The sequence below is a fragment of the Haliotis asinina genome, chromosome 4 (genome assembly GCF_037392515.1).
Source record: "Haliotis asinina isolate JCU_RB_2024 chromosome 4, JCU_Hal_asi_v2, whole genome shotgun sequence".
NCBI classification, from domain to species: Eukaryota; Metazoa; Mollusca; class Gastropoda; order Lepetellida; family Haliotidae; genus Haliotis; species Haliotis asinina.
The window spans coordinates 4963963-4978576 of NC_090283.1; positions in this window are offsets into that span (position 1 = coordinate 4963963).

Below are 14614 nucleotides of genomic sequence, written 5' to 3' on the forward strand. Positions count from 1 at the left end.
GCATATAGAAACGATTAAGAGAGGAACAAAGGTGGTGGGCTCTGTCATCAAACATAATCCTTCTGGTCAGACGGTCAAGACTCTGGAGATATATGCTAGCCACATGAAGAAGCTGAGCATCGTCAAAATACTATCCCAGTTGATAAGTACGACAACAATGTCAAAGGTATATGTAAACTTTAATGGAGAGATCATGAGACCATAACAAGTCAGGAGAATTTCAATTGAAAGGTCAGTCATAATGACGTCACGAGTCCACAAGCGGGACAGGGGTCAAACGACCATGTCACAATCTCAGTAACAGGTATGTCCACCATCGGCACATGTCAAAACATTGATTACAGAACAGTCTCGTTTCCTGTTTACTTGGTTCTGTCCTATGGCGAGGCTTATTGTGGTAACCAGTCCAGTATTTTTAGACTAGGTCATTTAACTGGATGACAAATATTAATCAGTGTGATCTGATAAGCCTACGCAGGTATATTGCAACACCAAGCTCCTTCTTATCCTAGTAAATACGTCGTACAACGTGCTATGTGGTACAGCGAGCTCTGATAAACGGAAACCTGGGAATCGTGGAAATATCAAAACGAGGCTCTGCCGCTAGAGATGTTTAGCGGTCTCTGACGGAACTGATGTTACATCAACCTCATTGTGCGTTACAGAACTACGCTCAATAAGCGCAAAACAACACATAACAGGTTTAACCAGTGAGCCAGATGGATTGTAAATCGTTTTACGACCTCATCAGACAGGGGCAATCTGTGATTCCATAGTTAAGGTATGCTGCCTCAACCTCGACATAAAGTAGAGAATGACGGTGCAATTAAAGTTTAAAATTAAAATTCATTTGTAAATACCATTTTCTTATGAAACAAGGAACTGGAATTCACTTTAAACAGAACTGTTTGTGGTGTAAATTTACACTTTCACACGAGAAAAGTCGGATCTTCTGAAAAGTAGGTCATTGTCTGAATACGTTAAAGAGACTTATGTTCCGGTATGTGAGTGCATCGACGACGCATAGAGCCTATCAAACGTGCAAGGAAGGCTTGTGGGATTTCACGCAAGATTCTCTCAAGTTCTATTGTAAGGTCAAGGACGTTATCAGGCGGATGAGGAAGACGCAGACGTCGATCCATCTCGTCCCAAACATGCTCTATCGGGGAGAGATCCGGTGATTTTGCAGGCCAAGGCCGGTAAGTCATCGTTGTTGTGTTGCAAAGAAATTCATAGCACCCCTTGCCGTATGAAGGCGGGCTTTGTCCGGTTGGAATGTTAACCCGGGGCCATGACGTTGCAGACAAGGTCTGATCTTCCACAAGATGTTCAATAGCTCCTCCCCCATGTAACTTGACCAATACACCATAATGATAACACAATGCCACTTAGAAAGAGGTCAAATGCAACGTATGTCATATTTGGGATTTCACTTTCTTAGTAAAGTACAAATTCTAGTACTTTTTTGTTTGAGTCCTCAGAGTCAGGCACCTAATCGCCAACACACAAAGTCAGCCGCAATACCTGCTCAGTCACCGCGACTTCCACAAAACTGGAAGTCGGACAACTGCTAGTCTAGATTGCGTACTGTGTGTACCCCTCTGATGAGTGTAAATTGGCACGGTTCCCACGACCGAAAGCTATGATTACACAATGCCATTTAGAAAGTGGTCAAATGCAACGTATGTCATATTTGAGATTTCACTTTCTTATTAAAGTACAAATTCTAGTACTTTTTTGTTTGAGTCCCATCCGGGATTCGAACCCGCACCCGCAGAGTCAGGCACCTAATCGATAGCACACAAAGTCAGCCGCCTAGCCCGCTCAGCCACTGCATCATGTTCGACTCAAAACGTCCAAAAACAATAGCTTAGTGCATGTGGAAGACAGATTTCCCATGCGGTGTGTGATTCGGTTCCTAAGGGCTTGGATCACAACATATCAACAAATGCCCTTGATGCACTGGCCCTGCTTCTGTCGTGGGATCTTAACGGTTTTGCGCTGTGGTATGTTGAAGAATGTCTGAGACTTCAATACTGGCTGTAGGTTCTTCTAAGGAAACAAGATGCATGAGTGAGTGAGTCAGTGAGTTTAGTTTTACGCCGCACTCAGCAATGTTACGGCTATATGACCGCGGTCTGTAAATCATCGAGTCTGGACCAGACAATCCAGCGATCAACAACATGAGCATCGATCTGCGCAATTGGGAACCGATGACATGCGTCATTCAAGTCAGGGAGCCTGACCACCCGATCCCGTTAGTCGCCTCTTACGACAAGCACAGTCGCCTTTTATGGCACAAAAGATGCATGGGGCGTCTGTCTTCGACATGCACTAGGCTGTTGAATCAAAAATGGTGTTGATGTGTTTCAGAATCTGTTAAATCTAAGTAGAAAATTCAGTTCTGCACCAAACGTACCCAATACATATGAAGTCGAAAGTACCGTTTGACGGACATTAAAAGACACGTAGTGTTATAATCTGAAAACAAACCAACAAGGCGTTTTTTTTCTGCAAAACGTCATCAAATGTTGAATCAATACTGAGTGTAGTTGAGTTGAATTGGACTTTACGTCACATCGGCACTATTCCAGCAAGATCAAGTTTGCATATATTTCCCTTCTGAGTCCATGTTCCAAACACGGTTTGTTTCAAAAACATATATTTTCACTTTACTACCATTGCAAGTCAGAAAATGTCATAGCACCAAATACAAGAGCAAGCAATTTTTTATTCTCTTTATCACGTCTTGATGGACAACCCAAGTATTTATAACCATTTGTCTGCTTCAGTTCACCAAGTTTATTTCTTCCTACCTGGCTGTCCCACTTGTTTTGCACTAGGTCCCAAGTATAACTTTTGATAGTGGGTTAGAGTCACTGTATGGGATCAGCACTGAAGAGATGGGTTTGTAATGAGCTGCTTTAGCCGCTGCATCGGCCTTTGTGTAACCTGCTATGATGACGTGACCTGGTAACCAACAGAGGACGTTGTCACATTGGCCAACAGAAAGGTCGTTGTAAAGTTATGTTTAGGATGATAGGGTGATTTGAAGTAACATTCTGAAGTGCTTGAAGGCAAGATATTAAATTTGTAAGAACGATGAAGTTTCTCAAGTGGTGCTGGTGTTTAATGTAGGTCAAAGCTGTGAAGAAAGCTTTGGCCTCAGCAGTGAAGATGGAACTGTTGTCTGGGATTCTAGAGGAGACAGTCTTGACTGTAGTACTGGCAACGTGGCCATCATCCGTGAATCCGTCTCTGAAGATGGATCTATGGGTGTTATTCTTGGAACGTAACTGGGTGTATTCTTGTTGGAACACCAGAGTGCTTGTTTCATCCTTTCTGAGTTTGGTGAGAGTAAGAACGATCTGTGGCTTCTTCATCTGCCAAGGTGGCGAAGACAGAAGCCGTTATGGTCCTGTGATATCGAGATCAATTTTAGCTGAATATATGTGTGGTTGAACTCTGATTACAAGAGGTAGAACCAGGCTTGACTATTTATAGAGGAGGTTTTCATATAGAGAGTTGAAAACACAATTGTAGGCTGGGTTGGATGTATTTGAATGCAGTTTAGAGATAGACTGGAGTGCGAGTTTCATGCAACATTGTTCAAGGGATGGTTCGGTAGTCTCCGCATATAGACTACCGGAGAGGTCCTAAAGGCTCCGAGGCAAAGCCCAAGACCTTGATAGGGGATAGAATCTCATTTTTCAGAGAGCTCCTCTGTAGACAATGGAGCCGTATTCCAGTTTAGAGCGAACTAATGATCTGTTGTTAAGAGAGTGCATTCTCTGTAAATTGTATTATTGATTAAGCGATAAATATTATTGGCTCACAATGTTTGGAGTTTTGAGTGATACTTGTTACGGGTCACATTTCATATCACCGGTATTAGAGTTTTAGCGGCACATATTTAAGGTAGCGCTTTAGAGTTGCCTCCCTTCGGTGTGTTTTGACTGAATGTAAACACGAGGACTATCGCGAACGTTCCACACTGCATATATCAGGCTGGTTGGTGTGCTGACACACGCACGGAGTTGTGGCATTATTCATCCTACCTACATCTGTCTATCTCTTCGTCAAACCTGACGTACATTCAAGATCGCTCGCTGAAAGATTTAGTAGAACTGTTTTTCATTGAAAACCAAGACTTTGGTGAATTGATATTATATTTGTGACCCATTATTTTAGATTAATTGTACTAGATGCATTGCACTAGAAACCTCTATTGTGAATCATTGTATCTTGCTCTTTGGTCAATAGACATTGCTGAATATTTTAGACTTGTTTTAGATATTTTGCTGGTTCTCGGGGGATTTCTTATACCTTTTGTCACGGCAAACTATTCACCGTAACATCCTGAGTGTTTATGAACACTAAAATAACTGTGCAAAGGTTACTTTGGTAAACATGACTACAGATCGATTGCTTTACAATATTATGCTAACGTGTTTGGTAGTTTGATGGCATGTGCAGCTATTCCAGATTTACCTGGTCTTCTTAAAGAAGACTTAAGCTCATTCTCTGGAAAAGATTGTGAGGTACGTAAATTATCTATTGTCCACTTAAATGGTATCAAACTGTAGAAAACCTATATACAAATAGTACATGCATCTATTCAGAATATTTATAAAGAAGATAGTTGTCTAAATGTTGTTGCAGGTGGAGAACACTGTCCCCTCATACAAGAGGTTTGAGGGAATGGAAGATGATCTTTCAAGTTCATCCCTTTCTGAGGGGAGCTATGTGTTTAATATCAGACATCTGTTGGAAGCTATGTCTGTGTTCATGACGGTTCTTTAGTGCTACAATCTACAAAACCACCAAGCATTGCTCAGGATCAATGTGTTTTAGACCGACTGGTGCTCAAAGTGTTTTAAGCCAAAGGGAAAAAACCTGAAACTCAAATGACTGTATGCATAATTTCGTAATATAAGTGTTAGAACAATCACCTGTGCCCGTTTCACTTTTCTAGGACTATTCGATCTATTAAATTTGAATTTTGAAACTACGAGGTTTGAGGTTCTTTTGAGAAACTAACTTTAGGCAATTCTATAGTTGTTTGCTTATATGGCAAAAGTTCCAGTGAAAACGTGACCTAAACTTGTTCTCTGCTGCCTCAATTTCCATTTAATGAATTTGTTTGGTCAAACTGAAATAGTCTTTTATGATTCCGACTCAATAAATAATTTCTACTTTGAGTGTTCATCATTGTTGTTATGTATGAAGACATGTAATTGTCAAATCATACTGCTTTATTGAAATCTTTATACAGTTACGATTATCGACAAGTGGCTGTCATTATGACAATTGAATATTATTTACTTAACATTACTTTCAAGCTGTCCTGTATGTGCACATTATTATTCAAAATGTTGTTGACGTGGTTCAACGTTGCTTATAGCGACCAGCATGCTGACATACCATGCATCTTATTCCGTTACTTTTTATAGCCTTGTGTTGATCGCAGTGTCATTAACATTAACACCTCGGCTGCGTTAAATGTTTCATATTCTGCAGCTGTCACACACTCTGTGGAAACGTCCACTGTGACACACACACGCACACTAAAAACAGTACAGTTTTTACAGTAGAGTGATAATTCAACGTCATTAATTGTCACAAAAACAATAATATACTCTAAGCATTAGAACACAAGTTTATGATGATAACGTTTATATACTAAACAAAAGTTAAATTGTATTTTTCCACTTTCTCCTGAGAACAAACCTGTAATATGTATGGAAGTTTCCATGCATCACTGTTACACATGTTGATTCTTGTATTATTGTTGTGGTAGTTATCTTGTATGACGGGCAACTAAATATGAAGTAATTTTCGTCTTCAATGGCATAAATGTTATTTTGGCAGAGCAATATTCACAAAAATGTTTTTCTCTGGGTACATCTTCCCATCTTCCATTTCCACATTAGGTTATGGCTTGCACATCTCTATTTACACATGTATCTTATGAAACGAATGCTTTTAACGTATAAAAAGATACTTTTCATGTTGAAGTACTGATGTACGTTGACAGTACAATTCTAGTTCATGGCTTTTCTGTGCATTCCAATTCTGTGGGTTAATGTCCTTGAGACGTCGAGAAAAAAAAAAAAACAATAAAAATGTCTTCACACACCCACCACTTAGAGCAACTCATGCGTATCCAAATTCTGACGTTAGCAGGCCACGTTTTCCTACCATCATTATCCAGAGAAGTTAGCATTTTATAACAGTTCTTAAGGTGTCTGTTCCTCAATATGTCTAGCATTTTCAACCACTAAGCGATCCATTTCTTCATATAGTTAATTGGCAGTAGAAATCTTCGCCAAGTACAGCAGAGTTACAAGGTTTACTTCCCACCTCTACAAAACTGATGGTGATCCTTTCCATGTGTTCCTAGTACTTGTAGCTCCAAATTTCAGATCCATATGTTAATATTGGCAGAATCATTCTGTTAAACAGAAACAAATATTTATCTGAAATTTACATAGAAATTGAACGTCTTTCCTCCTCATCCATTCTTCTAAGAACATAAATAAAAAGTGTTGCAACAAAGCGAAGGCTCTAGAAAAGGCGATAAACATTGCATACATTCTGCCTTTCCTCTTTGGTAGGTACGTCTGAATGATAGAATGTTGTCTGTGGTTGAATATCTTCTACTATAGCCGGCCTGTTGTTTATGAAACTTGCTGTGTTCTCCGCCCACGTTACGATCCTTTTTTTCTTGGTGAAGAGCTTTCCCAATTACATTCAGCAAACATATTCCTCTCTAATTATTCGGCCCTCCATTATCACCACTCTTGTATAAAGAACGTATTCCGTCAATAAAAGCTTAAAATGTCCTGTGTCCACTGCTCTGTTGTATATTGACAATAAATAGGGTAAGGTAAGATGAATGGACTATTAAAGCACCTCAACAACGATACCATCAGGAGCAGGAGCGTTTTGGATTTTGAACTCTTGAAGTAAATTGCTATCGCCTACGTCCGTCTGTGAAATCATGAGTTATCTCTGAGTTTCCGTTTCGCCATGTTTGCTAATTACAGTTATTTAACACAATAGTAAAGTGACCAACCCATCCGTCTGGTGGACAGTTTGGTTTTCTAAGAAACGGATGTATCTTCATCCACGTGTACTAAACAGAGTCAGCACGTTCGCAAATATTCATAACTTCTCTTCTTCAATTTACCTTTTCTTCCTGTCACATTACAGAGGTACTTGAAGTATAATATTTGAGGTCGTCATTATTGTTTGGTCTCTTGAAACATATTGTTCAATTTTCAACTCCTCACTTTCACTGTCCCACCAATAAGACTGTTTCAGTGTGTGAGCACACTTTTGCTTCTTCCTGAAGCATTCTCCACACCGCTGCTCGTCAGCGTCATGCCCTTGAAATGTCGATCGGCACAGAGACCACGAATGCGGAGTCGTCTCAATTTCTGTATGCGGTTTGGATATCCAGTACTGTCGGCGTTTGGCGTATAGCAGTGACGCATCAGTTCCTCAAGTGAGACACCCGTAAATACCCGTCCTATTTTTGTGTAGTGGCCTTCAGTCTTTGGCCTATCTGCAGTAGTGCAAGTATGTCATAGACGTGTGACAAATCTTCGAATGGTGGGTTTGCAATACTGTCCTAGGCCCATGCTTTTTGTTCCACCTGTAGCATACCGACTGTTCTCTCCCTCTGCTCCCCTGTTAAAGGCATATTCCTTGTTGTCAATCGATCAACATGATGTGAGATAATAAAGCTGTTAAGCTTTTAAACCCTAATTTGATACGGGTGACTTTGTGCACAGTTTCCATTTTATTCGTAAAAATTCGTTTTTTTTCCCACAAAATACGAAATGCAAGTGCAAGTATTAACTGGGAACAGACATTCTGAGTTCGAGCTATTTACAAAGATTATTTTGACAATTTACTGTCGCTTTTATTTTGGTAGGGTTTCTTTTGGCCGCTATTAACTTGTGTGCTCAAGGTACTAACTCGTGCTCTCAACATACTAACTAGTGCCCTCAAGATATTATTTTGTGCGCTCAAGATATTAACTTGTGCGCTCAAAATATATTTTATTTCATCAGGTCCCTTCAGCGCTTCCGTATATTATACATCCTAGGCATTTGCGAAATTTCTGCTAACTGAGTATGTATAAACAGTTAGCATTGATGCCCACCTTTAGGACATACATAGGCAAGTATGTATGTAATTATTTTCTGCGTTACATTACGAGCAGGGTAATGTTGTTTCCACATATTTTTTAAAGCATTCTGATTTCGATGCTTTTCTGTAACAGCTTCGCTTTAATTGCCACACATTTACTTGTCTCCCCTTCCATGTTAGCAGTTGTGAATTATCAAGCCTGGACAGCACAGTCCAATGTCCATCTGTCTGTGCAACTGGAAAACGATGATATCTGTCAACCAAGGCAGCGAGACTAGCCACCAGATCCGGTTGGCCAGCTCTTACGGGTTGTAGTGTATTACAAATGGATAGCACATTCAAGTCAATATGGTCGAATACCATGATATAGTCATTACTAACCTGACTCATCGGCTGATGGCATGCAACAAGCTCTTTTGTGAATACGCAACACAGCCCGTGCGCATGGTCACATCACCACAATAGCACGTGCATAACCGCCAGGAGGAGTGCAAAATTGCTAGTCTTTGACCACTTTAAGAATCTTCTCATCTCGAGAGTGGTTAAAGAGTAGAAAACAAATCCGAATTCATCAAAATGCAAAGATTCTTATGCGACCTTCAGATTGGAGTACTCTCAAACCTTGAGAAATAGGATGAAATGATATATGAGTACAAGCGATACTAAGACATGAAACCATATAAATTCAAACACAGATTCCCAGTCATATCTGCAAACAACGAACAATTTGTACCATACCTATGAAGTCTTGCAGCTTGACGTCCATCTGAATGTCTGTAACTGTAGAATCTATCCTCTGGAGACATTGCAGGATCAGAGCCTTGACTTCATCATAGTGACTGATCATCTTCAGGGCGTCTTGTGTAGTTTCGTGAAGAACGATGAAATTGACAGATCCGCTCTCAACACTTTCCAAATCAGCCCTGTATTTTCTTCCTATACATTCCTTCAACCTTGCTAAATGTTTCTGTGACATACCAGAGTCAGCAACCTTAAATCCGACATCAGGTACACACAACCATGTTGTTTCCAATGTATATTTCTTAGTAGTGTCCGGCGTCGACTGGAACAGACACACGCCCCCTTAAATGAAAAAAAAAGTGTTTTGACAGAATTGTTTTATTTTAGACAACTTTGACGCACATATGAATAATGTCATATGCTAACCAGATATTGAACGTTCTGTTGATAATATTGTATCACTTTGCCCGGAACTGATGTCTTAGAACCTTTAAAATACATGTATGTAATGTAAGCAACAAGAATCAGAAATTCTAGATCCTTTGGTTTTGAGAGACAGCACCTGTTACATCGTACATATTGCATCATGTCTTTCCATGTTGATAACACCGACCCACCACTCAAACCTTCACACATATCACGGAGTATAGACTTAATCAGGTATTGCCTGGGTGGTACGCGCAAAAGTCTTATGCCATGTTAGACTAAAATACCAAGATGAGCATTTGTCACCTGGGGGGTCACCAGTTTTCTTCTGGACAAGGGAGAGGTGTATCGTCAGTGTTGTACACATCTACTGGGGGGGGGGGGGGGGGGGGGAGAGGGTGTGTTGGGGGTTGGGGGGGTCAGCAAATTCGTACACAGACCTATGAAAACGCATTGTTGTATTCTTGTGAAGGGAGGGATTGGTGGTGGTGGGGGGTGACATTGATTTTGGACATGACATTTTTGGACACCCTCAGAGCCAGGTACCTGATCGCCAGCACAGAAAGCCAGCCGCCTCACCCGTTCAGCCACCACGACTTCCACACATGTTACCTTTGTACCCTTTCTAAATGCCATTGTGTAATTATTGCATGTTTTGTTAATACAGTGTTATCAGGTCATAACACATCATATTCTGGGCTCAAACACAGCTGTCCGAGAAGTATATTGACCATATTACGACAGGGTCAAGCTTGTAAATACATTTCTCTGTTCCTTATGCAGCTGTGACGTTTTACCTTATATTTTGTTTTATTTAAAATGTCAGTAAAGAACATCAAACAACATTTCTTGTTGTAACATATACACCTCAGCATAAGCATTGCACCACACCATTTTTTACTAAACCGCTTTCTTATAACCCCATCTCTATTCCTGTGAACACATTTAATATTTTCAAAGGCATCAGTTTAAACAGAATTACATCTTTGGAGCATATGATAGAGATATCATTCTGACGATGGAGAAAATTGTGACTTTATTCAGGTCAAGCAAATCACAATGAAAAGCCCCAAATCAAGCAATGGAAAAGTTTTTTCCTACGGAATATGAACTTGCTATTTCTTGAGCAAGACATTTACAGAAGGTAAGGGCACACTTCAGAGTTACAGAATATGATGGTCTGTTTAATATCGGTCATATCCACCTCTTGCGTCAATGGTATCCCGTACATGACGTCACTTGCTCTGAAGCAGTCTTCTGATACTCATCATTGGGATCCTGTGCCATTTATCGACCATGATCTGTGTTCATGTGCAAATTGTGTGTGAAATACAAGTTTATTTACATATTCACTGCATAATCATTGGTGGTGCACTAAGCCTTGAGTGTCATTCTGTCCATAATGGTTGACCAATGGTTGTGGATACACGGTATCTGGCATACCGTAAAACCTGGGGTGGGGTTGGGTCTGGGGTCTTGGACACTTTCCGTCTACTTTCACATAAGGTGTCTACTTTCACATAAGGTGACTTTGGGGAGTAAAAAGAATCCTTTTAACTTCGATGGCTTATATAGCGGTGGCCCCAAACCTCCTATTCCCTATACTACTCTACGTGTTTCATTCTCTATAAACAGGGGTGTGGGGAAACCCCCCCACACCTATATCTATGAGTAATTCGTCTATAATTTCTTTCTTCTCACTTTGTTCTACAATCGCAGTTTGTAACTTCACTCCGAGTGAATTAAACATCATCCCCAAATACAAAGAACTCACATCGACTACACCCGAATGTTTCGTTCCTTTGCTCAGAAGTCTGTGAATGTTATTCTGATCTGGCACTTTATTATTTTCCATTAATAGGTGATATCCGACTATTCTATTCTTTAGGATGACCGGTTTACTCTTATCATAAAATCTCACATTATCAGCAAATTGAGATGAATCCGGCAGCTCTTGGATTTTCACCCTGAGGATTGAATTTTCTAACGCAGCCCCACTTTGCAGAGTAGTTTGAATTTGTGTAAACAGAGGCAGATTATAAATCTCAATTCCATTTTGTGGTGAGCACTTTGATGCAATTTCTTCCTTGACTGCTTGTGCGAGTAATGACACAGCTTTAGATAATGGGGATTCTCGGTTATCTTGTGTATATTTCATGATTGAAATCGGCCCATAGGGGCGGTTCACTTTAGTCATAATTCTATTTGCTTGAACTTCTTCTGGGAATTTGAGCTTCAGCAGTCTCTTCTTAAAATATGTTTGCACATAATTTGCTTCCGTCGTTGTCAATGCATTTTTATCCCAATCAAATGTTCTCAAATCTGGAAAGTCTTATTCTCGATTGTTGTTTCACAGGCGGCAATAAAATCATTTGCATGGCTCGTCATGGTATACCCATAAAGTATTTACAGTTTAAACATACTGCAAGGATGTGGGGACAAATATATCAATCTAAAACAATGACTTCAGCGAAACAGTTTAACATGTATCTTCTATTATGCCATTGGTTTTCGTAATAAATGCCTGTTGAGCTTGTTGTGTCCCTTGTTTTATATATATTTTTTTCTCATCCTTGCTTATAGAAGATGTTTTATTAACCTTTGATCGAATCTCTTCTTTCATTTTGTTGCATTTTACTGGTTCACCTAGGATCAAACGAAACTTCTCTTCTGAGATTTTGTTATCATTGACTGCGGTGGAAACATGATCTTCTATCGTGTTCAACTTTGATTCAGCAAGTATTCTAATTTCATCGTGTTTCCTCGCTTCACTATTAAATTTGTGGGAAACAAATTTAAACACTGACCCAACTGTTCCTGTCACTACAGCTGCTAATCCAAGTCCTAACAGTAGTATAAACAATGGTGGTTCTGGCTCAACCTATATAACCCCATGAAAAAAAGCCCAACCACTTTTCATCTTCCATGTAAAAAGTTTACGATTAGTGATAACAGGGCACTATGAGAGGTTGTGACTCAGCCTATATAATCCATGAAAAAAACCCTATCCTTCCCTCAATCATCTTCATTTATAAACACCATAACACTATCATTTTTCATCTCCCCTTTAAACATTGGGACTAGTTTCAATTTAAAACATTCGGTGACCTTCTCTTCTGTTTCATCATTTAGTACTTCATCCAAAGTATCTTTATGTTCATCTTCACCCTTTCGTACAAAAGCAGTTTGTAACTTAACACTAACTGAAGTACCAATGCTACTAATACATAAAGAACTAACATCAACCCTGAATGTTTTGACCCTTTAACAAGAAGTCTATGAATATTATTCTGATCAGGGTCTTTATCATTTTCCCTTAATGGATAATAACCAGATATTTTCCCATTTATAATGATTGGTTTATTTTTATCATATATTTTCACCCAACCAGCAAATTGAGAAGAATTGAGTAATTCATGTATTTTAATTCTTAGAGTAAACGATGCCTCAGTATTACACTTCTTCAGAGGGCCAGAAAGATCATGAGTTGGTCTTTGTGGCACTTGGTTTAGCAACGACAGTGTTAATTGTTAAACAATTAGACTAATTACACAAACTATTATTTCAATGAGATCAGCACTACTGAACATCATTGAAAACGCACCACCTGTAAATTTTGAAATAAGGCAATAGAATCTTTTGGAAATGGAAAATTAATGGTAGGAATTTTGATAATAACACACTAGATCGTAAATAACGCTCTACAGTAAAAAACGGATCGTTCGAACACATCATCGAACACATCACATGAAAACAACAAAATGCATGCACATCACACACGAACGGCACAAATTGCATGCAGAAAGCATGCCGTTCAGGGGTATAAATGACCTTCGGCACAAAACCGTTCTCATTTTCGCAGTACTTTCGTAAGTAAAGTTTTTTTCGCCATGCCAAGATTGTCACCAGAGGAACGAGAACAGGCCTTGGGTATGTTGCAGGTCGGGGCTTCAAGCAGAAACATTGCACGATTTGGGTGTCATCATTCGACCATTCTGAGGCTTGCTAACAGATACCACAAACAGGAACCAGCAGGGACCGGCAACGCCCAGGTCAGGCACGTGTTACCACCCCTCGTCAAGATCGAGACATTGTACGGCGCCATATTCGGGATCGAACCTTGCCCGCTGCCAGAACCGCCAACGCTGTCCAGGGTCGACGTGGTTTGATCGGCGCTTCCACCGTCCGACGCCGTCTCCGTGCGGCAGGATTACGTTGTCGACGCCCTTACGTTGGACCCATCCTGACTGACAGGCATCGCCGTGAACGCCGACAATGGGCTGAACAGCATCGTGTGTGGTTGTTACGACGTTGGCATGGTGTGGTGTTCTCCGACGAGTCGCGTTTTCACTTGCGAAATGCTGACGGGCGTCTACGGGTATGGCGTCGACGGGGTGAACGTTATCATCAGGATTGTGTTGTGCAAACCGATCGGTGGGGTGGAGGCAGCATTATGGTGTGGGGAGGGATAAGTTATCACCACAGAACCGCTCTGATTGTTTGTCGTGGCAGAGTGAATGCCGTTTACTACCGTGACAACATTCTTCAGAACAACGTCGTTCCCTTCTTTCACCAGCATCAAGATCTGCACACATTTCAACATGACAATGCATGAGCCCACACTGCACGTGTTTTGATACAGTATCTGGCTAACAACAACATTCCTCTACTTCATTGGCCTGCATTGTCACCAGATTTGTCACCCATCGAACACTTGTGGGATTACATCGATCGGCCAACGCCTCGCACGTCGTCCGCAGATCAACAACCTTGGGGAACTCGACAATGCCTTGCAGCAAGAGTGGAATGCAGTGCCTCAGGACTTTATTCAGAGACTTATCCGTTCAATGAGGAGACGTTGCACAGCTTGTGTTGCCGCTAACGGGGGTCATACACGCTACTGACTTTCCATTTTGACCCCATCTTTATTTCATTGTCAGCTGCATTAAATCTTCACTGTTTTGCTTGATTGTTTTTTGCTTCTTTTCTTTATCAAACATTGGTCTACACAAATATGTAAAATTTACATAGATTGCTCACTTCTGCTCTTAGAAATCCACAATTTTAGGGGTGGTGCGTTTTCAATGATGTTCAGTATATGTGCCAATGGGTATTTATGTCGAAAACTGGAATTTGTGATAAAAAAGCCGCATTGAGGGTTATTGTTTTTTTTACCATAAAGGTTATACTAACTATACGTGCTTGGTGTGTGGTATAGGAGTGAAAGGTCAGTACCGATTATGTAAAGGCCCATGGTGCGAACAAAATACGATTTCAGAGAAATAAA